Below are 26,547 nucleotides of genomic sequence, written 5' to 3'. Positions count from 1 at the left end.
TCAAAATGAGTAGCAGGCAAAGAAAATTCACTGCCTTCAGATGGTAAAATGACTCCATATTGTGTTCAAGTGTGGGTACTAGAAAGCTCTCAAGTGGTACTACAGTGGCAGAGATGGCTTTTATACAATTTCTTTGCTCCTAAAACAGAATTGGATATTTGGTCTTGATTACAATGTCCAGGCAAAGAAAATGGACTTTCCAAGGAGAATGAATCATTCCTCATCTTGTGTCAATTGATTGTTTTTCTGTGCCCTGACAAAACTAACTATAGTGCTACTATACTGGAGGAAACCCAACAAACATCCTTCTTAAAACCCACAAGCTGTTGAACCTGCCTTATAAAATACCACCATGCTCTGATTACTTGCTCTTATATTTAGAGGACATTCTCACCATATACAGTACAGTATATGCATGATTTCCACTAACGTATGGATCATTTGGCATTATGCATTATTTATTTAATGAATTAATGATTAGGTTTAAGGGTCTTTTTATGTACATTTCCATGTAGCTACAAAAGTAGAGCATGAGGTAGAATTTAGGCAGAGCACACGATTATTATATAGGAGCACTTTTCATTGTCTTTTAGTTGCTTTATTTGTAGCAGTTAAAGACCTTGCGATTGACCTCTCATCTGAGGCTTATATTCAATAAGGGGAATAAGAAAGTACACTCTCTTTCAATTATACATTTTTATTTAACAGGCCCGAAATATATATATATAAAACATTTTTTTTTAGAAAAAAATATTCTGAAACCAGGTTGGAAAAATAAGTACATCCTATAATTCGGTAATATTTAGAATCGACATTGCAACAATAAAAATAATTGTAATCAGTCTCTCCAATTATATTTGAAAAAAATGGACTCCTTTTTCTTTACAATACTGCTTCAATCCATTGAAGATTGAGGGCTTTTGTTTATGTACTCTTATGCTCTCTTAATATCCTTATATAGTGTTGCCATGGTAGTCAGTCTTCTCAGTAATTAACTAATCCTTCATTAGTATCTCCTGACTGCTAATCACTACACTGTGGAAGTAGGAATGGTGTACATATTTTTCCCACCTGGTTTCTGAATGTCACCTTGTTTATTGTTTATAAATGATACATTAATAAAAATAAATAATTGTAGGACGTATAGGTTATCCTACGTATAATTATAGGTTTATATATAGGTTCTAGTCCAGAATGAATACATGAACCAGAAATCCTGACTAATTTGCACCAATTCATACTATATTTGATTCCAGTTTATCTGCATTAATTATTATTACTGTTTACCTATAGAGCACTGCGTGATCTTGAACAACAATACTTGAGAGAACATTTGGTGATCTGTAATGTTTGTTTTGATCAAAAGGTGCAGGCTCTTTATTTGTACCCATAGCATAATGAAAACTATGGCATTTTCTATAGTTTGCTGGTTTCTATATGACGGCATGGTGTAACAATTTATTATTCCAATGTCTGGTGTCACCCAAAAGAGTATAGGTTCCCTTTTGAATCTAGTTCCACTTCTTCCTTTTTTTGCTCATTTATGATCCCAATTTAAATCCATATTTCCGTAAATCAGCTTTGTAATAATGTATATTGCTTTTCTTCTGGCCACTAGTGCTGAATCTTTTCCACAGAGCTATGGCTGCCTCAGGTAAGACCCTGGCAGGCTGTAAAATATACCATTTATTATACCATTTTATACCCTGTTATTATATGCACCACACATTGATCACTGATATAGTATCACCATGGACAGCATGTGTTCAGCAGATGTGGGTTCAATCTGGGTATGGCTGACATTGTCCTCATGGTGGCAATAGCCCCTAACTCAAGCTTCAAAACTCAAAATGTAGTGGCAGCATTTTTAGTACTTTAATATTTTTGATAGTTGATGGTTTTCTAGGGAGAAATATTACTTAGGTTTAAGTCAGATGTCATCTTCCAGGTTGCATTTTTACTATTTAGACATTAAAAACCTAGCATTTGTTTTTCTTTGTGTGTATTTGTGTGTGATACCCCAGTCCCAAGACACTCTTTGATCTTAACATCATCTCGGCCTGCAGCTATAGTGAGAAATTGAGTTTATAGTGCAGCCTCTGTCAGTTCTGGTGTTCCAGGTTGACATACACAATTCTGAATTGGGTTTCTATTTGTATCAGTAACAAGAGCTGATCCTCACTTGAACTAAATTCTTACTTCATTGCACTTACTGTATGGTTGCCTAGATTTTTTTTTTTAAATGATGATTGCTGGATTTGAGATCAGTTTCATCTTTCATTACTTTATGTTTCTTACAGTGTTGAGATTGGTGGGTCTGCTTCAAAATAATGGCTTCCTGGTTCCCCTGGAAATGATGGAATGGAGAATGGGGACTGAATTGATACCAATCATGGACAATGACTTCCACCCCCTCCCTGACATATTGGTGAAATTGAATGCCTTCTGCACTAGGTAGATACAATCGTGTTATGGCAAAGCGCTTTACCAGAAGTCATTTTTACCAACTGATATCTATCTATTGATTTCTACAGCCCTACTGTTCATACTACACAATTAACACCTTGCCAACATTCGCAGGATTAGCACAATGTGATCATAAGCTTTTGTTTGTGTTTTTTCCTAATAAGATCTGTTTGTGAGAACAACACTACTGTGAGAGTGTTATTTGAAACATTTCCTTTAATTACTGTTCTTCTGCTATGACTACAGATGAAACAAGAATAACAAAAATATTTTAAAGCAGCATGCATATTGTAATTATTATATATACAACTTTCGTTGTTTAAACATTTTGCATGTTATTTCCAACAGGCTGTGGTTGCAGATTAGATTAGATTTTTTTTCAGTGTTGATTGTCAGATATTTTTGCATTAGTTGTTAGTTTCAGCATTCAAAAGTCCAGTAATGTTTTCTCCGGACCATGCACCAATTACTAGGTGGTTCTTGCACCATTATGAGAGCACTGAATGCTTAATTAAGTACATGCTTATTCAACCTTAATGTCCTAGTGGATTTGCAACCACATTATTATACTGAACTTACCACTATAGTTCCCATTACTATTATTACTAATTGGTTCTCTACAGCCGTGTAATGATCAATTACCATGGCAGCTGCATTGTGGTGCCAGAAGGTATGTAGAAAATTCCATTTTCACTTTTTTTATAATGGTATACTTGATTACCAAAGGAATATGAAATCAACTTTGCATTTTGGTCTAACAATGGTACAGTGGTACTGCTTATTATCTATTTGAATGAAAAGGATAATAATACCAAGCACCATTGACATTCTCTTCTCACAATGGTCAACAGTATTTCTGTTTTAGATCGAGCCATACTAAATTTACACCAAAGATTATCTGTGGTGTGGTGTGGCTTTATAGTTTTAGACTGAGGACCAATTCTTTATGTGGTATGATGGTCGCTCCATTATAGAACAGCTGAGACTTCACCTGAGTGTCTTCATTTCACATTCATTTAGATCCCTTGCTGATTCATGTATTTTCTCTGTGCTCAATGGTCCCTCCATGGCTCACCAAAGCCCTTTAACCAAGCACAGCATCATTACCTCAGCTGTGTCACCCCCATCCCCCCTCCCTTCACAGGTCAAATTTTCTCCTTGCATAATTCAAGCCCACTTTCACACATACACAGTAATGGCAAATGGCCAAGAGAGGATGGCCAATTGCCTTTAAGTGCTTGTGTCAGTTGTTTCTGGGTCAGGAAGCAGGACTGGCCTCATGCCAGAGCATCTTCAGTCTCTAGCAGTGGTGTCAAGGTTGTGAAGAGGAAAGAACTGCAAAGCCCAAGGGTCTATGGTTACACCACACCAACCGCGACATATAAAGGATTATAAGGTGTGTTATTGCACTTAGAACATAATTGTATATTATTTGCTTCTGCAGCCCAAGCCAAGGAAATATCCCACAGTCCCCAATAATGTCAGTTGTAAGTTTATTATTTTTTATGTATTGGTTGTTTCACTGTGTTTCATACAGTGTAAATGTAACAATATGCATCAGTTCAAGTGGCATATGTGTAAAATCAAGGTGCATGTTTAGATTTCTAAGTAAGCATGCTACTGTTTGCAGTGAGGTAATCAATACTCCTCACTACACAGATGAAAGTAAAGACCTTTCTGTTGTTAGACTGCACTTATTTAAGAATCTCAACATGCTAGTCCCCTCTGAATTTTAATAAGGTGTACATATCCTCAGAGAGAAATTTTGATTCTATTCATAAATCATTGGGAGTGAAGATATATTGTGAATGTTGAAAATAATGTGCTAAATATTTTGTTTAGAGCAATGTCTGTGGACACAGGAAAGGTTTTCTGGGTTCTGTCCTGGTGTTCATTTATGTGAGGGACCATTGACATTTAATCTTTTGCTTTGTCATCAGCTAGAGTAATGGATCCATGGTTGACTGTTTATGGTGTCTTGGTTAATGTACCTTAACGCTATGTTATTTTGACAGACTCTTGTGACAGACACAGGCAGTCTACATTTCTGAAAGTGTTGTCCATCATAAAACATCACAAGCTGAAAGCACATGTTTTGAAATATAGTTATGTAGTTATTTTTTGAAAAGAAAAATAAACATTTATTGTTAATTTGAGAATGCATTCTGTATATGGTGCTAATCGACTCTTTAAATTCCAGTCTACAGCCACATTAAATTACCAAAGCTTCTGACTTGTTTCCACCCTCTGCGATTTAATTTTAATATTTAAATATTTAAAAAAATAGCTTGAAAAATGTGTAATGCCCTAATGAGCATGGTTAATTAAGATACATGATGGCCAAATATCAATAGGTCTGTTATAGGGCAGTCACATTTCAGCACCAGGGACAGAGTTTTTGTAAAACTGTCAAAGCCACACGTTAATGAGGCTCCACTAATGATGGGGTGGTATTTTGCGCATGTGCATGTTTATGACTGGAGCCAAACATTTCACCCAACATACAATACTGCCGTAAGCCACTAAACGATAATATGTAATATGTACCTCTTACGTATTTCACTATTAACAGGTGGCACACATTTGGAACTCTGGCAGGCATACCTTTTCCCTGAGAAATGAACATTTTCATGCCAAAGCAAAGGGTCTGTGTGGATATGGGTATGGGATATTAGGATGACAATAATTGGGAACCAACATTAACACTGATTCCAATATTCAATAACTTTAAGCTTCATGTGGCATCACACTGTTTAATTGCTGCCATTTCGAGCACTGAGTACAAGAATGTCTGCATCAGCTTTGTTTTCTGCTTTACCAAGAAGTTTCATGTTGTTTTCTAATGATAATAAACTGCAATATCAGGTTTTATATTGCAATACATCTTGTCATGCTGTTACATAACTTTGTTAGCTATTTACAGTATGGATAACTGTGTCTAAAAGTTCATCTTGGCAGTTAACATTCCAAACATTAGCCCTGTTGTTTACTTATGTCCTATGAAAGGACCCCTATTATGATAAAGTGCTTTAAGGCTCTCTTCAGGAGATGGGTTGTGTAAAAGATGCAGAAAAAACAAAATTATATATTTAAAATAATTTTCTGCCTATTATATCAGACTCAGAACTTCAAATGCAAGTACATAATGATCACAATCTGTTCATTCATTCATTCATTTTCTACCGCTTATCCAAACTTCTCGGGTCACGGGGAGCCTGTGCCTATCTCAGGCGTCATCGGGCATCGAGGCAGGATACACACTGGACGGAGTGCCAACCCATCGCAGGGCACACACACTCTCATTCACTCACACACTCACACACTATGGACAATTTTCCAGAGATGCCAATCAACCTACCATGCATGTCTTTGGACTGGGGGAGGAAACTGGAGTACCCGGAGGAAACCCCCGAGGCACAGGGAGAAAATGCAAACTCCGCACACACAATGCGGAGGCGGGAATCAAACCCCCAACCCTGGAGGTGTGAAGCGAACGTGCTAACCACTAAGCCACCGTGCCCCCTATCACAAACTATTTGTTAAATTGTGTCAAATCTCTTCTGAGAAAACCAATCCCAACCCCCAGAAATCACAGTTCATCTTCATTTAGCAGGTAGTGATAAAGAGAAAAAAATGAATGAAAGATAATTACAGCCAAAATAAATCTGGAAGAAACTGGGATTTTACAGGGGGAACAAGAGAATTAGTATGTGTAGCTATAAATAAGTGAAGGAGACTGAGGTGGGCGTTTGTGTGTCATATGAAATGTGTGTCAGTGGGCCATATCGCTATCCTTCTCCATCTCTGGGGACATCATTATTCTGGAGTAAAGAAAGCGAGCAGGTCAGCCTCTAGCCTTAGGGCATGTGCAGCTGTGGAAAGTATTTTTTTGGATATCAGAAAAATACACAGCCAAATAAACAGCACAGAAAGTTCAACACCACAAAGTTAAAATCCACAAAATTTCCTTCAGATGCAAATTTTAGGTTACTTCCACTCTTTGCCTTTTGCAGTGCAAATATGATGCCTGTTACAAAGAGCAAAGGATGAGGATATACTGTACCCCACAAAGGTACATTTCCAACCGCATGGCATACTCATTCATTCATTCATTTTCTACCGCTTATCCGAACTCTCGGGTCACGGGGAGCCTGTGCCTATCTCAGGCGTCATTTGGTATCAAGGCAGGATACACCCTGGACGGAGTGCCAACCCATCGCAGGGCACACACACACACTCTTATTCACTCACACACTCACACACTACGGACAATTTTCCAGAGATGCCAATCAACCTACCATGCATATCTTTGAACCGGGGAGGAAACCGGAGTACCCGGAGGAAACCCCCGAGGCACGGGGAGAACATGCAAACTCCACACACACAAGGCGGAGGCGGGGATCGAACCCCCAACCCTGGAGGTGTGAGGCAAACGTGCTAACCACTAAGCCACCTGCCCCACCACATGGCATACTGCACTACATAATTTGAAAATATACTATACATTGAGTACAATACTACAATAAATACAGTGGTGATGCAGAACACCCATAATGCACTTGGCAGTGTGTGAAAATAGGCAGTATGATGCAAATTAAGGCATAGTTTACATGTGAAAATCAATAAAAAAAAATCACATATTAAAAATAATAAAACATTTTAGTGTTGCAGTATCCACTGTACCCATGTCTCAGCTCCAGGGCAGGGTCCCTGATTCGATGCTGAACTTGGACTACTGTTTGTTTTTTAGTTTCACATGCTTTCCCAGTGTTTGCATGGGTTTTCTCAAGGTTTCAAAGTGAAAGTGAAAGTGACGTGACATACGGCTAAGTATGGTGAACCATACTCAGAATTTGTTGTCTGCATTTAACCCATCCAAAGTGCACACACACAGCAGTGAACACACACACACACCATGAACACACACCCAGAGCAGTGGGCAGCCATTTATGCTGCGGTGCCTGGGGAGCAGTTGGGGGGTTCGATGCCTTGCTCAAGGACACCTCAGTCGTGGCCGGCCCGAGACTCGAACGCACAACCTTAGGATTACGAGTCAGACTCTCTAACCATTAGGCCACAACTTGCCTTAAGTGGACTTAAGACTTAAATCAAGTTAAGACTCAGGGTTTTTATGCCTGTGAAAGCTTTAATTGCAACATAAATTAATACAATCTGAACAAATACCAAACAAATCCCCTTAGAACAGGTTTATTTTGTGAGTCTAATTTTCAAATATTAGGCTAAATAAAATGTGTGCAATAATAGTCTGAAAAGTATGGCAGATAAAATGATGGAAAGGGTGAATCTTTCACATTTTGCTATACATTGCAAATTGCTATATCTATAGAATTGGATTTTGCTATACATCAACAATTATATACCGATAAATGAAAACCAGAGAGCTGTCTGTAGGAGAAAAACAATGAATTTTGAAGCTGAGAAAAGTGGGGAAAACGGTCCATTTCCAGAGACATTGCACAAGCATTAGGGATAGCCAGTATAACAATTTGGAATGTCCTGAAAAGAAAGAAACCATATTGGTGTAATAACAACAAGATATGGACTGAGCCAGCCAAGGAAAACATCAGCAGTTGTGAAGAGCTGTGAAAAAGACCCCCAAAACACCAGTCAGGGACATCCCCAACAACATCCACATGGCAGGGTGAATGTATCACAATTCACAGTTCAACGAAGACTTGTAGAGTATATGGGCTGTACCACAAGATGAAAGCCATTAATCAGAAGTAAAAATAGAAAGGCGAGCTGGGAGGTCGCGAAGAAATAGATAGAGGGGCCTAAAAATTCTGAAACCAAGTTTAGGGAAGGAATGAGGAAAAAGCAAGTAGAAAGTAGGAGTGTGGAGAAATGAAGGATCTGCTCATGATCCAAAACATTCAAACTCATCGCTCAAGCACAGTGGAGGTAGTGTCATGGCTTGGGTTTGCACGGCTGCTTCTCTAATGAGTGCACTGATCTTTATTGATGATATAACTCATGGTAGCAGCAGAATGAATTCAGAAGCCTAGAGAAACTGTCTTCTGTCTGTCAGTATATAGAGAAATCCAATCTAATTGGGAAGAACTTCATCATGCAGAAAGATAATCAAAACACACTGACATCACAACAAAGAGCTCCATAAGGGGATAAAATCTGAACGTTTTAGAATAGCCAAGTCAATTAATAGACCTTAAATCAACTGAGCATAGGGTTTCTCCTGCTGAAGATGAGACAGAAGACAAAAATTCCCTAAAACACATGACAACTGAAAGAAGATGTGAAAATCCTGGACCACAAAAGAAGAATGTAACAGCCTGGTGCTGTCAGCGGACTGTTGTCTTTATGCAGTTATTACAAGCAAGAGATATGCAACCAAACATCAAGTGTTATTTACTTTAATTCACTTTTCCAATACTGTTTCATGCCTTAAAAAGTATATGGTCTGACACCGAAGGTGCCATGTTCTAAATTGTTTAACATGTCTAAATATAGATACGAGGAAATTAATGATAAAGTTCTGATATATCATTTCATATTGATCTTTTGATCTCAATCCCAAATATCTTTAATGCATAGCAAACCAAAAGCCTTATATTTCATACCAATACTTTCAGAGGGACGATATTGGTTTGTGCCATGAAGCTTTTTATTCATGATTTTATTCATTCATAAAACGCATGAGGTCCAATCACTATAAACACAGTATATATCTATATCTATATCTATATCTATATCTATATCTATATATACTCGTTTTGGATTAGTTCAAATGATAAGACAGAAATAACTACACAAATGAATAATAACTACTAATAACTCCACAAGATGTAACATCACAGATTCTGTTGTCTAGGATTCACTGAGCCGGCTTTGTGACCCACTATAATAAGAAATATAAGCACAGCTGTGTGTAAAAGAAGTCACCCCACGATCCGCCATGTAAAACACACACAAAACGCCCACGAACTGCGCTACAGGACTCGTAAATACTCCTGTCTATAACCTCCGGTATAATGGTGGCTGGTCTGAGGTGGAACAGTCGCTACAGTTTGGACTAAAATCTGCTGTTTTTTTTTTTTTTTTTAATTTAAGCAGGAGGAGGGGACACTGAACGCGCTGAACCTCCGCGCGCGCTTTTGTTCACTTCTGTCTCCTCGCGACCAGCGGAACGCGCGCGCCGCTTGTTTTTATTCCACGCTCTTCTTTTTTGTCTCTCGCGCGCGGATCACTAAGACGTAAAAGTCAAACACATACACGCGTTTTTTTTCCCGTTTTTTTTTCTTCTAACGAAACTGAAACTATCCACAGCTTCAGAAGCCGCCGCGGTTTTTTAATTGATGTTATTTTTATTTATTTTTTATTTTTTTCACCTCACTGACGGAACAACGACGGAGCGTCTGCACCGAGAACCGGCGCTCAGTCTGCTAGCTTCGTCGGCTAGCTCACATTCCTGTGCACTTTAAGACGCTGGGAATCTAGGAAACAAGGTGAGAGGAATTTGCTCTTAAATATTCATTATATAGAACCCGAGTCTCCAAAGCAAACTCCAGGCTGAAATAAAGCCCTGAATGAATAACCGGTAAGATGTAAAAGGCGACAACGGACAATGAAACGTTTCCGACTGTTTAATTAACAGGAACAGTGTTCACTGTTTATACATGAACAGTACAAGAGTTCATTAGTTTACACTTGCTGTGTACGTGCAGATTAAACCTCTTGCATAGATGAGTTCAAGATTGGTCTTGAAAGTCATTATGAGCTGGAAATGCTCTAACATTTAACATGATGTTAAAATGTAGATGTTTGACAAAAATGATGTTTTTCAATGGTTCCAAAAAATGGTTGTTGAGTTGGATTTCGTGATTTCACATTACATATGCACCAGTATTAGGATATTTGGCTATATAGATATAGCAGCACAATAAACATGTGAAAAAGACTTTGTAGCATCAATAGTATTAGACAAAAAGAAAAAAATTCAAAAGTGGAAAATATTGGAGATGGTCAGGGGTATAACTGTACTGAGATTGGCCGTGACATCCCAAAAAAGTGTACTGTATACACTTATACAATAAGTAATAATAATTTATGATAATATTAATAGTATTATTGTCATACTGCACACCTCTATACTCTAAAAAGAATTTTAAACAGTACCATTTCTTATTGCTGCCATGGCACTGTTGTCTTTTACAGACAAACCTGCATGCAGTAAAATGTAATTTATTATTTATTTCAATTTACAGTATATACATGTTTCCAGCAGAAAGTTACATGTTGATGGTACACAATATTTAGGTACCACTACAACAGCAAAGAAAAATACAGTTTTATTCCCCAAGGGTGTACAATAAAACAATAAAGCTGGGGTGTCCTTAAATTGACTTGTCTGTTTGCTTTGTGTCATACTGCCAGAAAACATCATCTTCTGCCCTGTTTGAAAAGCCACTTGTAATTCCAGCTTGATAAAAAACAACAACTTTTAAACAGCTCTCTCCTTTCTACCATGTCACTGGCAGTCAGGGAGAAACCTCATGAGTCTCTCCAGTCACTTTATATCCTATTTAGAAGGTTGCATGCTTTGTGATGCTTTAGGTTATGTGAAGTTTGACAAGTGGTGAGCATGATCGCTTTAAAGCTTGTCGCAGTGACAGTGGATCGCTGGTGGGAGAAGAAGGCAGAGTTGATCCATGATGGCACGCTGTCGTGCCTGTCTGTGTGGTTTCGTCTTTTCTATATGAGTCAGACTCAGGAGGCTTGAGGGCTGAAGAAAGAGGCGCACAGCACTCCCTAGCATTTGGGCCATCAGTCTGGAACATGTCTTAGTATTTTACAAAAAGTGGTTGTATACAATATAATCATCTGTCCATGTTGTGTGCATGTCGCATGTGTGTGTTCCCTTGTTATTTGTCAAAGTGCATCTGAAATAGAGAGTGGCAGCGTATTGTGTTTATAGGAGCCCTGGGGAAATTTCAAGCAGCTGTTTGTAGCAAATTGCTTGCTGGTTCTTTCAGTGTCTCTCATGTCTTTTTGCTCTAGCTCTGCTTCTTTTCTTGTTTGACTATATCTGTCCTTGCCACATCCCAATCTTCCTCTCACCCAGACCCATTCATGCCCATCCTTTCTGTTTTGCAGTCTGCTTTAACATGTGTTAGAACTGCTTTTACATTCAGCAGTAGTATTTATCACAATGTTGTGATCGAAGCAGTCTCTCTCTCCCTGTTTGCCATGTCTCTCTGTCTGTCTGTCTGTCTGTCTGTCTGTCTGTCTGTCTGTCTCGCTCTCTCTCTCTCTCTCTCTCTCTCTCTCTCTCTCTCTCTCTCTCTCTCTCTCTCTCTTTCTCTCTCTGTCTCTCCCCCCACTCTGGTGAGATCAAACACCTCTCAGCACCTGCATTATTCATCATTTGTTTGACAACATGTACATTTTGACATCACTTGAAAAAATGTGGCAAGTGCTTGTAAATTCACTGTCACTGACGTTTTATCAGGACGTGGGAACCTTGTGATTCATCAGACCTCTGATAAACAACACGCCTCTGTAATCCTGTCAATGTCACTAACAGTGCATCTGTATTTAACTTCGAGGTGGCTTGGCATTATGCTGCCAGACGTTCATCTACACTGGCTCAACAGCAAAATTCCTTGTCTGCACTAGATGTAAACTACTTCTTCAGCACACACAAATGCCAAAAGTGCATCCTCATATTGTCATTAAAAGCAAGGACGAAATTGCTTTGGCAAAGCAACCCTGTGGTATTATGCTGTTTTTAGCAGGGTCCTGATTGATTCTCACTTATTTCAGTAATGTATTTCCTCCTCGCTGCACAAAGCTTAGCATCAACACTTGTAAGGAGAAGAATGTTGACAGGTGGAATTAAATTTGTACTTGAAAAGCATCCAAACAGCCCAATGTCTTCAGATTCCAGCAGATAATGTCCTTGTCATAAATTATCATGCAAAGAGCTTAATGGGCCGAGTCTACTGTGCGGATGACTGAAATTACTCAGGAAGCCTAAGCTGAGCACAACATAGTGAAAATGATGTTCATAGTGCTTGCTACTACGCCTGCACCATATAATGTATTTCCTCGTTGCAGAACCAAAGTTGCTTCCACCAGGATTCAAAAATCTATTTGTGTTGTTGTATACTTATTCACACAGCAAGGTTGTGTGTCTCTGTTTTATACAAGGTCTTTTTCAGCACACTATTGAATATAGTATCTCAGGTTAACTTCTCTTCAGATTTCAGAATTTTCCTTATACCTCTGTGTGTGTGTGTGTGTGTGTGTGTGTGTGTGTGTGTGTGTGTGTGTGTGTGTGTGTGTGTGTGTGTGTGTGTGTGTGTGTGCAAAGTGGGATTTTCTCAAATGTGTGGATCTAGACATACATGACCTCTATTGGATACTGTATATATTTTTTTACTGTTTGTTTAACCCTATGACCCTGGATGAGTGCACCAACAGTCTGCCCTCTTGGACCACACACAAATCAGTCAGTCTCTGTGTGGGTGTCTACCATGAATATTGATCAGACGTGAGATTGGCTTCATTATTCAAGACAGAGTTTCCTTCTCTTTAAAAACTTTAAAGAATTGGTTTGATTGCAGTATCTGAAAGAGACATTAATAAAAAGGTTTTTATTTTTTTGTGAAGTCTATTTTAACAAAGCTTTTTTTTAAAAATATATTCTTATTTCCATGGGATCCTCCTAGTTTTATAGAAGGAAACTTGTAAATACAAAAAAAAATAAACAAATAAATAAATATGAATATGCTATTCAGGCTTCAAAAGTTGACTTTAAGAAAAGTGTTAGAGCTGAGCAATTGTCTCTGATTGGGCTGGGGTGGAATTTTTATGCTGAAAAGTTGACAGCTGAAACAAATAAATTATCCAGATTCATTTTAAGGCAGTATTGTGGATTGAATTGTTTCTTAGGTCATTTTGAAATTGTATGATTATTGCAGCTTTAAAAACTCTAAATAAGGATTTATTAATTGGTGCACTAAGAATCAGCACTGGACAGTTCCCTCACATTCAATATCTTTCCAGTCTGTTTGGTCAAACCTGCAAAAATATACTGTATGAGTTATTCATTCATTCATTCATTCATTTTCTATGTCTTTTCCAAATCAGAAGAAATGCCATTTTCAGCTTGTATGGCTCAAAATGACATGTACAGTATATGACTTGTTGGGTTTCATTTATTGGTTAAACTATTGAGTTGAAAAATCTCCATGTTGCCTGTGATTATACTCTCATCAGTGTGAGGTGAGGCAGAAGTATTTACTACATAAATGTTACTGTACCATTTAAAGTAGGCTAATTCAAAAGAAGGGTCAGAAACTGAATCACATAGGTGGCAAATTACTTCCCACATTTCCCACACCTCTCCATCCAGCCAAATCCTCCTAAGAGTTTCTTCATTAATCCTCTGTTCTATGTAATGGATATTAAAAGAAACCTCCACTAATCTTATAACTATCACCCATATCCTGGGAGACAAAGAAAGAGTCAGAGAAAGAACCACTAAGGCTTATAAGGGTACTGAAGGTAACATAGTGTAATTCATTTCTACAAATCTTTCTATTTTTCACGGGGATCTATTTCAGTTTCCCTTCACGGTCTTTGCAAATGTAATATTGCATTATGAGATATTGCTTTCTCTCAGCAAATCATTTAAATTTATATGGTGAGAGAAATTATTAGGGTCTCTGCCATCCTAATTTCATCAAGGGAACATTTTGTCATTAAATCTTTAACAGTTATGTTTAGCATGTTTTATTGTACCATTTGGGATTGGGCAGCACTGTGACACATGTTGCTACCTGGGTCAAAACCACGGTCCCTGGTTTGATCCTGGGCTCAAGCTTCTTTCTATTGTGAATTTCTAATCACATGTTTTCCCTGTGTCACAGAGGGTTTCCTCCCGATCCTCTTGTTTCCTCTCACCACCCAAGATTATTTGGTTAAGCTACACTGAATTGCCCATAGGTTTGAATACGTGTGAATGAGTGTGTGTGCATGGTACCCCATTATTTCCAAATCCCAGTAGCAACACTGGGTACATAAAGCAGAAGTTCAATGAATCTTTGTGGAAAACAGAAAGTTTCGGACACACCCTAACACACCAGCTTATAACCAATTTTGCTGATCTTGGCTGTGATGCTCTGGAGCTAAATCAGATAGATCTGCAGCCTTGCAGGCTCTGTACAAAGTATGCCTCGTTCCACAATAGGTGGTCCTGTTATGAGGTGCATCTGAGCTGTGCTAAGGGCAGCCGAATGAGATGATACAGGTGAGGAGCTTATACTCAATCCTCTCAACCTTTCTGTTGAACTGGATCACAGCAGTTTTTCCCGGATCAGCACAAGCACCACACACACCAGACATCTGTTCTGAGCCAAAGCAGACTCTGGTGATTGCTTTTTTGAGTCTCTCAATTCAGTTCGGTTTGTCACAGGTCAGATGTCCTTGCAGAAAACTTTATTCTCTGGTTCTGTATAACCTATAATGAAATTTTTATTGGCACACTAAAGTGGCTGTACAAAGAGAAATGAGTTATAGTACTCTTTAGTAAAAATTAGTGTCATTTTTGGAATTGGCATCCAGCAGTGATGAAAAAATGAAATTTTCTTAGAATGGTTGTGTTTTTATAGCTCGAGAAAATTTTCTCGAGAAAATTGGGCTTTCTATAGTAAATTTTGTTGACCTTGTTGTCAGTGATGTATAAACAAGCAGAGACATGAGGTCACTGAATATATATAATAAAATCTTATATAAAAATCAATTCTTTTCTGATATTTGCATCTACCTACTTAGATTTCATTTTTGCGCAATTTCAAATCGATGAACTTTAAACTACTGAAACTACCAATTTTTAAAGTGTATTCCTATAGAAAACAAGTACAGAGTGGGCATTACAGATTTCTAAAACATTGACAAGAAGGAAGTTTATTATTACCATTTCACAAAGTAGTCAGCTGGCTGAGGTTAATTATTTACTGAACCACTTATAGCTCTCTTTAGAAACCAGTCACACTAGGGCTCTACCCTGGTGAAATAATTTGCAAAAGCTAAAAACATCAGCTTAAAGAGAGAGATAACAGGTCATCATGCTGATAAAATGTTTACTGGAGCTAAAAATGCAGGAAGAATATTTTTTGCAACGGTTACATTTATCTCGAGGCAAAAGAAGCACCTATATATACTGTATATATAAACAATATATCAACAGAATACACTTGAGATGGGAGCGATGTAACAAAATGAATGTTTAAGCATTCCCATGCCATCTTTGACAGCAGTCTGTTTAACAATTGGCATTGAGCAGCTTGACAAAGGACGTCTATGGGCAAATCTTCCTTTGAAATTGCATTTCTATTTTGTTTGCTGCAATAAGACTTAAAAGGTGGGGCTGTAAGCAGTTCTGCTCTGTAATTAACTGTCATTTTGTGCAATAAATATAAAACGGAGAAACCAAGTTTGAAAGACAGCAAAATATTTCCACAGAGAAATAAATGAGTTTTGATGAGTGGTAATTAGGGACTCAGAACAAGCAACTGTGGCTGAAATGTATTTGTTGTTGGTTATGTGGGAGATGTTGGCCTTCAGCCAAACACTTGAATGTGTAGATATTTTACTATAATACATTGAAGTTCATGATCCTTCAACTGGATTGTTTTTCACACCCTTCTACTATTCCCTGGTATCAAGCAATATTCAAACTCATTATGTTTTACCTTATGCGTTTATACAGCTGGATGCGCATTACTCAAGTGTACTTGGGCATCCACCTCCACTGATTAAAACAATGTGAAGCCCACAAGGACTGGTTTTTAGTCAGGTTACATCTAAATCCTGCTGCAGTGCGACACTTTAAGTGGATTTTTTTTCTTCTACTGTTGTGTGTCACTCTTAGCTAACCACTAACTGTGGTGTCATGAATAAGAATGAGAGAGGCAGATGATGTTAACACCCGTGGCATTAATCACAGCTTTAACATTGCAACAGAAGACCTTTATAACAGATTAAAATCCTTTTAGACTGTCTTAAAAATTTTACTGGCAAAATAATTATAAACCAACATTAAAAAGGAAACAAAACAGTGCAACAACAAATAAGTGCAAAAAATGTAAAAAAAAAATAAAAAAAAAAATTATGCACAATAGCCCTGAAACTTTTGCAGATACCAATGCTTTGCTCTGTGTCAAAGCCAATGAGTGCATTTATATGCACATTAATAATATGAGCTTTATCTGATTACTGCAGCTGTCAAATAATTATTTAAATAGTTATGCAAATCCTAGGCTGTGAGTGATAGTTTACATCAGTTTAAAGACGATTTGAGCCACCAGGAGTGGAAGAAGAAGTGAGATATTCAGCACAAGTATAACATTAATTTGATATGCTGATTTTGAACAAGAGAAGCATTAAACACCATTGACAAAACAGGTTGAAGAACAACTCTGTGAGCCGTTTGAATCCATCATTTTGTAAATTACCAGTAAAAGAACAACAAAAGGGAAGTTTTGCATTTAACTACATGTCCTTCATGGGTGGATTTGTTGGGATACGTGCATGTATACGTGCATGTATGTCAGATTAAACCCCATTAGTGACTGACATAAACGATTAGGATACTGTCTTCAGTTTGGTCACCTCCTGTTATTACTGCATCATAAGTGAATTGTATCACCCTTGGAGAAAAGCAGCATCTGCCCTCTTCCTTATACACATAAAAGGCAGAATCAGCTCAGCTAAAATTGCCATTGTTGACAGAGAGGAACACACCATACCTTCCATCCAGAGTGTAGAGCCAATTATGCAACTTTGGCTCCTGGCCATGGATGTGAGCAAACATTATTCTGTTGGGAGTATCAGATTACTTAAGTGCATGTAAACCCAGTGGAGGCATTTTTTTTTTACATTTATATTTTTTGCAGATTATTTTAAATGTTTTCATACCTTTTTTGTGTTCAGTTGTAGAAAACAGGCATCATGTTGAGCTGTAACCATGTCTCAGGCTTGCTCTGTGGTCTTGGGGTGGGAAAAGAGTGATCTTGGATGCTCATCTATTTGTCTGTGTCAACCTTGTCTGCAGTCAGGACACAGCAAAACATCTTTTCTCCAAAGTGTGTTTTAGTACAGGTAAATGGCACCTGATTACATGGCCTTTTGTTGCAGTGACCAGCGCTTTAAATGAATGTTTTTGTAAAGATGTACTGGTGTTTATCTATGTTTAATTGATGTGTAAATTGTGGTAAATCTGGTTGTATAGCATCTGTTGTATATAAATCTACTTTGTGGTAATGTCTGTGGCAAGAAATCCTTAAAAAAGACCTTGACGTCCTGTGTTCCTGATATGTTCATAATTTATTTAACAGATTATCATTTTGGTGTTTAGCGATCTTATTACTTTTTTAACATGGCTAAGAGAAAAGACATGGCCTTTCCCTTCTCTGTTGTTATTTCAGTTTAGAAAGGAGGGTCAAACCACACTTAATGTTGTGTTTATTATCTGAAATGCAATCATTCTGCTTGATTGCACTGGCATTCATAATCAGAACCTCAGGCCACTCTTCTCACCAGTGGCTTCTTGAAATCAAAGCAGAGTCATTTTTGTGTATTAAATGCTCACCATCATGTGGAAAGTACCATTAATATTATGAATTCTGTTTCAATTAGTAATGCTATTAAGGGCTACTCGACAGGACATCACCGCTTGTACAAACAACTTGAATTAGAACAAATATTTTAACATTATTACAATTTTAACATTTCTTCACCCACCTTATGTCTGTTGAAAGTTCATGGCAAAATGTGTCAGCTTTCACATTTTGCATTTGTGAATAAAGTATGTTTGATTATCAGGATTCTGATTTGAAAAGGTCATGACAGAGCTTTGTTATCGATATGCATACAAGGTCAGGATGGTGTACACCAGTGGATTTGGCTCCACTATACATTTTATATCGGTGTCCTCACCGGTCCATGCCGTTCTCTTTCCTCCACATACCTCATTTGAGCCTCCATGTCGTAGACATTAACATTCAACTCTTTGTGTTAAATTATGCTGCAGGAAGTAGTGGTATCTTCACTGCTGTAAAGTGGATTATGTATCATCATGTTGGGAGGAGAGATGTTCTCGCTTATTTAATCATGCACTGTACAGTATATACGGGTGCAGCAGCTCATCTGATAAATAAATAACAGCCCAGTTATGAGCTCATAAAGTGCTGGGTAGTTGATGTCTGTACTCTACTGCTTGCTGTCCGCTGTGACTTAATGGATGGATGTTTTTAGTCAACACTTAGGTGAACATCCCAGTGCATGCTCATTATGGAGTGTGTGCATGCTTATGCTGAACTGTGACTAGAAGTGAGGATGGATTATGAGCTTGTTAAAAATGGTCTTTAGTCAATTTATCTACAGTTACATGTAATAGGGATTCTTACTTGCTCTTTCTCCAGCCCCATTCTCTTCCTCTCTTTCTCTGGGCAGTCAGGAGAACGGTGGAAAGAAGAAAAACATGAATTAATTGGCCAAATTTGAGGCGTCAGTAAAAATTTGAGATACTCCCATAAGGGTCTGTAACAGTTGGTGTCTCTGACAGGATGGCATTTATCACACCTGTTAGTGCTGGATTGCTTTCCGTTTGTCACTGTATCGGAGCAAAATCATGCTCCTTAACCTCAGATGAGATGTTTGTGAAACTCAAGGTAGACGTGGGAATTTTTGAAAGAGACTTCTTATACTTTCTTGTACTGTTTCTTTCAATCAGCTCGAGTTGTATCCAATCAGTTTCGCGCAGTAATTTTTCCAGCAAGATAGTGTTGTTTATTTTTCTCAGTGTATAGATACATTTTTTTGTCTTTTGGCCTTCAAAACCAATGAATGTAATCTTTCTTAAAAAAAAAAAGATACCATCAGAGTGCTGCAAAATAATAATGTGTATCTTTCACTAACTGAATACAAGACTCTTTGCTATCTTTAAATGCAAGGTTATGACAAATGAAGCCGATCCAGAGAATAAGAACTGTGTGATAGTGAAGGAGAGGTGTTTAGAGTACCTCTGATAGATATCATTTGACCTTTATCTTCCTTTCTGCTGGAAAAAATACTGCTCTATTTATGCTTAAAGCGTCTCTCTGTCTATCTTGCTCACTTGCTTTCTCTCTCGGGAAGACCAGATGCTGAGGTGAACACAGTAGTTGGCAGTTGAAGGCAAAGTTTGCAAAGTTTATCTATCAAGTAGCCACACTGCTGTGTAGAACAGAGAACTAGCAGGGAGAGAGATAGAAAGAGAGAAAGAAAGTAGAAGACCACAAGAAGTTAAAAAGCACTATAGAGGTACAGAGGTAACAATTAATCAGTGTTGTGCTAGTTACTAAGAAATAGTAACTAGTTACAGTTACGAGTTACTTTATTCAAAAAGTAACTCAATTACTTTGTTGATTACTTACACCAAATAGTATCGCAATACTGTTAGTTTTGTAAAAGTACTTTTTAGTTACTTTTTTAAAGAAATAATGAGCATATTTCTACTTAGAGAATCTCTTCTTGCTCTCGCCTTGACTCACCATTACTGCGGCACATACAGTACTTGAATAAACAGAAACACGCCCACAGTGCGGCGTCTTTGTGTTTATGGTGGTTGGCATCCACCAATCCTACAATGCGTCGCTGCTGTAAACAGGTTAGGCTGTAGACTACACTTCAGGCAAAATGAATTAATCTAAAAAAAGTAACAGACAAACGCACCATATGGTAACGGTAACAGAGTTAATTTATTTAAAAAGTAATGCGTTAGAGTATTAGTTACTGTCAAAAGTAACTGCGCCAAGGAATGGCTAAGGAATGGCTAATAAAATTCGCAGTTGTTTTAAATCTTATTAGCTCTAAGCATACATGTTGTGGGACCAAGCAACAGCAACAATGTGAGTGGAATTGTTGGGACTGTTAGTCATTAATATCACTTCTCCACTGAATGCTTACTGCCTGTGTGCCATTTTGAGATACGCAGCTCCTTCAGTTTTCTGTTAATGTTAGGCTTCAATGTGCCGGCCACTCCAACTGAGCTTGGCGTCTCTTAACTCGGTATTTGTTCACAATAGTACTTTATCAGCTGTATGCCATGCAGAATTCTAGTGAGCTAAAATGGATTTGCTGAATTTTACATGAGTGAATGTATAGCAGATGCATTGAGGCTTAACCTTGCTTCTCCACTAAACCATAAGTACTGTGTTATTATAATAAAAGTAATGTGAATTCTTCTGAATTGGCAGTCATGCGACTGTTGCTGATTCATTCTCAGATTATAGTGACAAACCTTTTCCTGTTCCTTAATTTATTGGTAAATTATTTATTTCATTGACCAGTTGTCATTGTTGTAGAACATTTCTTAATGTTATAGTTTTTAAGCAATAAAAAAGGTTACACTTTACTACTACTTCACTATTAAGGTCATGAGTTTAAATCTCAGTGCTGTAAAGCTGCTACTGCTAGGCACTTGAGCAAGACCTCAAAGAAAATGTTGATAATTTCACAAACCTGTTGTTTTTTTTTTAAATAAATAAATAGAACGATCCTCCATTTCCACCAACACCAGTAGACATTCCTCCACAACCTATAAGTTATTCATTTGAGTTACTGGATTTATAACTTTCAACTTTCCTGTAAAATATTTGACCAAAAAATATTACCAAAAAAGAAAAAGATTTAATAGTATGATTTATCGATATGGAACGACTAATGATGTGTGTTCATGCCTGGATTCTGTTAACGTTGTCTTGGAAAATCTATCTTCATTCCTCTGGTCTTATTGAGAATGGTTTTACTGTACCACATTAAAAAATAAGAATATTTTGAAAGTGTTAGCTAAGAATAGTTATTTGATGAATAAACTATTTATAATCCTGAAGAATACTAACACTGGGATTCATAAACATTTGAACAAATTACGTTGATGTCAACCCTATTTCACTTATCTACTGAACAGCAGTAAGCTAGTATTTTATCAGAGATGTCTGGTTTTCCCCTCGCTCTGCACATACTGAATGTTAAAATTAAGGGATTTTATATGGTGGCAGATTATGAGTCACTGTGGCACTAATACTGGTACTTGAAATGCTCTTATGAGAGTGGTCCAATTATAGCTCTTAATATTTTCAAGACTGAAGACCCAGTAAATGTGCGCTCTTGCTGTGCATTTACCACATTTAAAGCGGCCTGGTGCTTGATTTATTTCTGCAGGCAATATTTTATGAATTTGTGGATTCAATGAATATATGGAAACTGCCTCATAAAAATGCTCCTTTTTTTAGTTTCCTTAATATTTCTTTTTTACATATTTGGAGAGTGTGACTACTTTATTGCCCTCTACTTGTCACTTCATATAGTTTTATGTTCTTACAATTAATCAGATTTGAGATTACTTTCACCTTTATAGTTGATCTTAGGTTTTTATGGATACAAATCCATTCTATATTAGTGAACTAATGTCCAGTTAAGATTTAATACAGAGACATCCTGTAATTTATATAATTAAATTATAGGGTTAAAGGAGAGAAAGAAAAGTGGATTGATGATGGAGAAGACAAACCAATGCACACAAATACATTACATTCATATGGTTAGTATGTAAAATACAGCACTTTAGTTATATTAGAGATTAACTGAGATCAGGTACAGCTGCTGCAAATGTTTAGTTTACTTTATTTAAGAATTATAGCTAAATGTATAAAGCGATCATTTAGAATGTTAATTATTTCTAAAGGTTAGATGAATTGCACAGCAACGTTTCCTATGATACAGGAAGTTAAATGGTCATTCTCTCTATAAGTTCCCTTTAATACTGCTTCTGCTCCGATTTTGTTGTTACCCCTTTTTAAAATGTCCCATCAGTCCCCTTGGACCTGAGTTGGTCCAGAGGAGTATGATTAATGAATGGGATGTTGCATCAGAGGTTTTCCCATTTATAATTATCTGGTGCTGACATTTTGAACTATGGGTTTAAATCCAATTACCAAAGCACTTGTGTTGCTTACACCGTGCAGTTGGTGAAGTGAAAAAGAAGAGGAAATGGCTTCTTTATGCTGAAAAGATCAGACAATAGAAAATTCCACATTAAAAAAGATGCAGGAAGCCTTCTTGATAAAACTGCAGGGGTTTTTTTTGGGGAAAGAATAAGCAATACATCGGCTTACATAATTATACCCAATCTATAGCTACATACAGTATATATGTATTTATTTTAAAGACTAAAAGAGTTTCAACAAACAATCATAGAGTAGAGCTGTCATGGTTTAAGACAGCAGACCATGAGAAACGCTGTGTCTGTCTGGCAGATTGTGTCAAGATTCATTTAGGCACTGAATTAAACCAGGCACAGTATTTGAAAGTTGAGCAGGATGAATTGTATATTTTGTCCGTGATCACATATGGGTTGATAAATCAGTAGCTTAGGCACCAAAGACTAGCAGATTCAATGTTTTTTTTTTATTCATGGTTTGTAAGGAGACAAGTAGGCTTAACATTCCTGAGAAGTAAAACAAATACTCTGTTGCAAAACTAACCCATTATAGCCGTAATGTGCTTTAAGGTTGTGCAATACACCTCGATACTGTAACTGTAGCTATAACCAAAGTTTGGGTCTGAAGAGCACGCAGAGGCTTTTGTTTGCTAGTGAAGCTAAGAAATATAGTCGGGTACATAAATATTTGGACAGTGTTGCAGTTCATATATTAGTGCCTAGTGCATTAGTAGTGCCTCTATACACTATCACTACAGATTTGAAGTGAAGCAGGCAATATGTGTTTGAAGTGTAGACTTTCAACTAAAAGTGCATTAAGAATATTTAGGAATAGTAACCTTTTTTTACACAGTCCCTCCATTTTCACAGGCTCCTAAGTAATCGAACAAGCTAACATTTATAAAATAAGGATTATTAGTGTTTGGATGCAAATCCTTTTCAGTCTGAAACCCATAAACTTCAGCAAATGCAGTTTCCTCTCTTGAGATGCTTTTTTTTTCAAACCTTTGCAGCAGCTTCCTTCATCTGCTGTTGTTTGTGGGTTTTAGAACCTTCTATTTTTCTTCTGCATGCTCAGTTTGGTTGAGGTCAGGTGACTGACTCAGCCATTTAAGAACTCTTATTTCTCTTGGGTAAGATGCTGTTCATGGTATGTTTTGGATCATTATGCAGCTGTATTGTGAGGAAATATCCTATACGTTTTGCAGCATCTGACTGAATCTGAGTAGAAAGTACAGCTCTATATAGAATTTAACGCTGCAACTTTTATCAGCAGTCTCACCAGTGACCCAGTTCCATTGGCAGCTCTACAACGTCTTCACCATATTTGACAGATGATGTGGTATGTGTTGGATCATGAGCCCTTTCTTTCTTTCTTTCTTTCTTTCTTTCTTTCTTTCTTTCTTTCTTTCTTTCTTTCTTTCTTTCTTTCTTTCTTTCTTTCTTTCTTTCTTTCTTTCTTTCTTTCTTTCTTTCTTTCTTTCTCCATACACTTCTCTTCCCATTCTGCTACACATTAATCCTGGTTTCATCTACCCAAAGTCTCTTGTCCCAGAACTGGGCAGGCTTTTTTTTTTTTTTTTTTAGATGTTTTTTTAGCAAAAAAAGTATAATCTGACCTTTATGGTCTTGAGTGTTTGTAAAACCTACATATTCACATTCATGAAGGCATTTATTGTAGCCTTGTGTGTGTTCCTGACTTTGTCTAGATGTCATGAAGGGTGTTTTTTCACCAAAGAAAGAAATCTGCCAACATACACTTTAGTTGTCTTCTGTGGTATTCTGAAAATTAAAGCTAAAATTCTACACCAATCATATCCCAGCTGCTATATTTCAAATGCACTGTAGCGATTTGCAGAGGCAAAATTGTATCACTGACCAAATAATTTTGGACACAGTATGTACATAATTTGTCCATTACTGGGTCAACACCAACAAACAAAACACGAAACATGGCAGGTATTTAAATAAATTTCTTGGAAAGTCTTAGTTGGTTTTCTATCGAAAGGAGATGCACTTTGTAATGCTGATAATTTGGCTTTACTTAAAACCACAATAGATGTGGATTAAAACAAATAGCACGCATCAGCTTGCAGCATATTTTTTTAAACTGAAGCACCAAATCAATATGGCACCAGGGTTCCCTTCGATGTGTAAGACAAAGAAACATTGTGACCCTTGAATAATGTTACATTTCGTCCATCCATTTCTTCTTTTTCTTATCTCTCTCTTTTTTTCTGTTCTTGCTTCACACTGTCTTTAATTGGTTCCTCTCTCACTTTATCACCATCTCTAAACCGGTGGTGTCCTTTAGAAAAAGAGTGTGCTGGAAACATCCACAGATTTTTTTTTTTTTATGACTCCTTAAATTCTTTGAGTGTGACTATTTAATAAACACATGTGTATGTATGCATTATACAGTATGTTCAGTTTCCTGTAGATGCCTCAGATTGTCATGCACCTCCTGAAGGAACTATGCAGTTCACCCCCCCCCCCCCCCTTGTGGAAATTTCCATTAAATCCATATGAAAACATCTCTCCTGCTTATTGTTTGTTTGGTTTTTCTGCAGTTTGTAGTTGAATACTTTCTGTTTTCTTTTATTTTCTCATCTCATTTCCTCATTGTCTTTATCAGTATGCCTGACTGCTTGATCAGTTGATTGAATGTTTTAAGTCTTACACGTCATACTGTAGAATTACAGATATAGTGATGTCTAAATAATTAAATTTAGCCATGACATGTACGACAGGCCAGTGCGTTCAGTCCACTTTAGGTATCAATTTCTTATTAAACAAGTCTTATACTGTGATATTAAAATTGCATCATGTTTGCTTTCTGATGTCTAATTTGGTTTTGCCTGTTTTCCAGAAATGGGTATGAAAATCTATTTGCACCAGAGAAAGGAATACAAATCCTATAATGCCATTCATCAAAAGCAGAACTTGTCATAGTTGCTTCATCCTTACCAGTTTCTGACAGTCTGTGGGTGTTTGGGTGTGCGTTTATAATACGTTAGAAGGGAAGTCCATTGTGTTTTCATTGATTCATGATATCCACTTATAATTCTGATATGAGGCGGTGTTTTAAAACAGATGCGTGAAGTGCACGAGTCTTTGTGGTTTGAAGGATCGACATCTGTAGAGGCAGCATATGTTTCATACCTCACAATGTAGATAATGGTTGAGGGATAATTGAGCTAGCTGTGTTTTTATAAAGGGATCAGAGGCAGTGGGCTGGGACTGAGCACCAGAGGCTGGTATGACATCTGGTCTGAGACTTTAGCACATTTGCATATTTTTCTATGGTCAGGATCACACACACACACACACACACACACACACACACACACACACACACACACACACACACACACACACACACACACACACACACACACACACACACACACATTGCATCAACTTTTGCTTTATCTCTGTCAGTTTGCATAATATATTGCTTCAGTCTGACACACATTGGCTTTGGCATTCTATGCAAGATAATGCTTTGTATATTCCTCAAATGATACTAGAAAACAATTCATGAGAGGCAAAGAGCAGGAAGCCTTATTATAACATGGCTGTTGGCAGAACGCTGCTTCTCTCCTGCCCAGCCTGGTGAGACCCAAGCATTATTTTCTGTCTCTTCCCACCTGTTTCTCTTCTTTTTCCAGGACAGGCCTCAGCACTGGGACAAAGCACCCACCTTGTATAACTTTTCTTAATGAGAAACAAAAAGGGCTTTGAGCCAAAACCATGTTCCTGTTTGTTCAGGTTTAGCCGTTGCCTAGGGTTCATCTTGATCCTGTGCTCAAATTTTCTCAATCCCTGCAGCAGTGCTAACTTGGCATTACCACTAATTTTTATGAAATAGGTTCCAGTTTTATTTTAGAGACAAGAGCAGATCTTCAAGCCATGCAAATGAACAGATCAGGTCTGGCAGCATAGTTCAGAAATACAGCATCCTCAAAGACCATACATGCAGGTCACAGTGCACAGATAGCATGATGGTAACTTTGACTAAGTGTTGGGGATCTTAACAGTTCCCAGTCAGCGAA

The 26,547-nt window shown here is 37.5% G+C and overlaps 1 protein-coding gene across 2 annotated transcripts in view; it reads left to right on the top strand.

Moving 5' to 3' along the window:
- Positions 1–9,516: 9,516 nt before the first annotated feature.
- ncanb (neurocan b) overlaps positions 9,517–26,547 on the top strand; it is a 93,575-nt gene continuing 76,544 nt past the window's right edge. Inside the window, exon 1 of one of the 2 annotated variants that reach the window (XM_047810437.1) lies at positions 9,517–9,950. The gene's annotated coding sequence lies outside the window, so the exon portion shown is untranslated. The remainder of the gene's footprint in view (positions 9,951–26,547) is intronic. The other variant, XM_047810436.1, reaches the window with a different exon arrangement.

This window comes from Tachysurus fulvidraco, chromosome 2 (assembly GCF_022655615.1).
Source record: "Tachysurus fulvidraco isolate hzauxx_2018 chromosome 2, HZAU_PFXX_2.0, whole genome shotgun sequence".
In the NCBI taxonomy this organism is placed as follows: Eukaryota; Metazoa; Chordata; class Actinopteri; order Siluriformes; family Bagridae; genus Tachysurus; species Tachysurus fulvidraco.
This window is presented reverse-complemented; position numbering and strand designations above follow the sequence as displayed.